We start from the raw sequence: 2,063 nt of genomic DNA on the forward strand, positions 1-2,063 counted from the left end.
CTCTCTCTCCCTCTCCCACTGCTCCTCTCCTGCTTAAACACAAACTCTCTCAAAGTAAACATTAAAAAAAAAGAATAATCAAACACAGAAAAGCAGAGGTCAACTTTCTAAAGAAGCCAAAAAACTGCAGTGTGGGGGAGGGAAGTCCCTGGGAAGCACGGCCAGAGTCAGAGTTCAGGCACAGATGGCTGATTTGGGGAAGTGACCCCAGGAAACGAGAGGGGCACTGGGGAGGAGGGAGAGGCCACCTCAGGGTACACAGTCAAGCTGTCACCACGGTGTGCAATGCCTGCATGTAAAGGATCCGGGGTGTCCGCCTGGGGACTGCATAAGGAGCAGCTGCCTGCCGGCGATGGGGGCCCTGGCGATATTAACTCTCTGGACCTCCGTGTTTGCAGAGCACAAACACAGTCACAGCAGCCCAGGGCGGAAAGGGAGGGAAATGAGATGGGGGGGGGGCGGGGGGGGAGGGGAGTGCTGGCCAAGCGCATGGGGTAGGAGGCTGCAAGGCAGGGCGGGGGTGTCCAAGACCACCCGTCTCCAGACAGCTTCCTGCAGAACAGGCCAAAGCGGTGTGAGCACTACCTTCCCAAGCAGGGATGATGGGAGCCCGGTTCAGCTGTCCGTCCCCCAGCGCGTGGGTGCGCAGGTCGCAAACAGAAATGCGCTTTCCAGCACCACTGGGTCTTTCCCCCTCGCTGCCTGGCTGCGCTAGCGCCCTCGTGGGGGCACGTGTTCCCAGCAGGAAGCGGACAAACCGCCTCCCCCACCTGACCCAAGACCAGCAGCCAGGCGGGCGCCAGTCCCAGGGGCCGGGTGGCTTCTTGCCGCTGCACCTCGGTGAGCTGGGGTCCCGCTTGGTCCCCTCCCAAGGCAGGGGACGCCCCTCCCGGAGCTCTGTGCCTCGGTGCTGATCTCGGAGAAGTGCTTTTGTGGCCGGGATTCTCATGGGGCAGCCTGGTCCTTCTCATTAGCCCCCCACCACCCTCCCCAGGCCCCAGGGGCCCTTCGCCTTCCTTCCTGCTGACACCCTGCACCACCCAGCCGTCCTGAATGCGTGGTACAGGCTCCCGCCAAAGGGCCCTGCTGGCCTGGGTCTCTGTTCCATTCTCCCCGCAGAACAGCCAAGAACCGAAATCAGTTAACTTGGAGAAACAAGGCGTATACACCGGCCAGTGTGTGTTCCGATTGGGGGCGTCCTGCTAATGGTTACATGTTGTTAATCACACTGTCTGTGGTTTTGCTACGAAGCTGAGGGAGTTCATTAAGATAATTGGATACGAACTCCTTTTTAGATATATGATTAAAAAAAATTTTTAATGTTTATTTTTTGAGAGAGAAAGAGAGCATGCGTAAGGGAGGGGCACGGGGTGGAGCACAGAATCCAAAGCAGGCTCCAAGCTCTGAAGTGCCAGCACAGACCTGACATGAGGCTCGAACTCATGAACCACGAGATCATGACCTGAGCCGAAGTCAGACGCCCAACCGACTGAGCCCCCCAGGTGCCCCCAGATATATGATTTTTAAGTATTTTCTCCCATTCCATAGGTTGCCTTTTTGGCTTTTTGAAGTTTATTTATTTACTTTGAGAGAGAGAAAGATCAAGCAAGCATAGGGGAGGGGCAGAGAGACAGAGAGAGAGAGAATCCCAAGCAGGTTCCGTACCTCTGACACAGAGCCCCACAAGGGACTCAAAATCATAAACTGAACCTTGAGATCATGACCTCGGCCGAAATCCAGAGTCAGAGGCTCAACGGAGCAACGCGGGCGCCCGCCTGTTTTGTTGATGGTTTTCCTCTGCTGTGCAGAAGTTTGAAGTTCGATGCGTCCTACTTGTTGCTTTTCTCGCCTTTGCTCTTGGTATCAAATCCTAAAAACCATCACCGACACCGGTTCTCCTCTAGGAGTCTCCCGCTTTCTGGTCTCCCACTCAAGTCTTTGACCACCTTGAGTTAAGGTCTGTGTGTGGCGTAAGACGGCGGTCCAGCTCCATCCTCTGCCACGTGGCTGCCCTGAATGTTTTCCATACTACCCTTGGGACCAAGAGCTACCCTGAGCACTTT

The 2,063-nt window shown here is 55.7% G+C and overlaps 1 protein-coding gene across 1 annotated transcript in view; it reads right to left on the reverse strand.

Moving 5' to 3' along the window:
• The window catches only part of XYLB (xylulokinase), a 52,590-nt gene that overhangs the window by 24,068 nt on the left and 26,459 nt on the right, over positions 1 to 2,063 (reverse strand). The window lies entirely within an intron of this gene.

This window comes from Suricata suricatta, chromosome 5 (genome assembly GCF_006229205.1).
Source record: "Suricata suricatta isolate VVHF042 chromosome 5, meerkat_22Aug2017_6uvM2_HiC, whole genome shotgun sequence".
NCBI classification, from domain to species: domain Eukaryota; kingdom Metazoa; phylum Chordata; class Mammalia; order Carnivora; family Herpestidae; genus Suricata; species Suricata suricatta.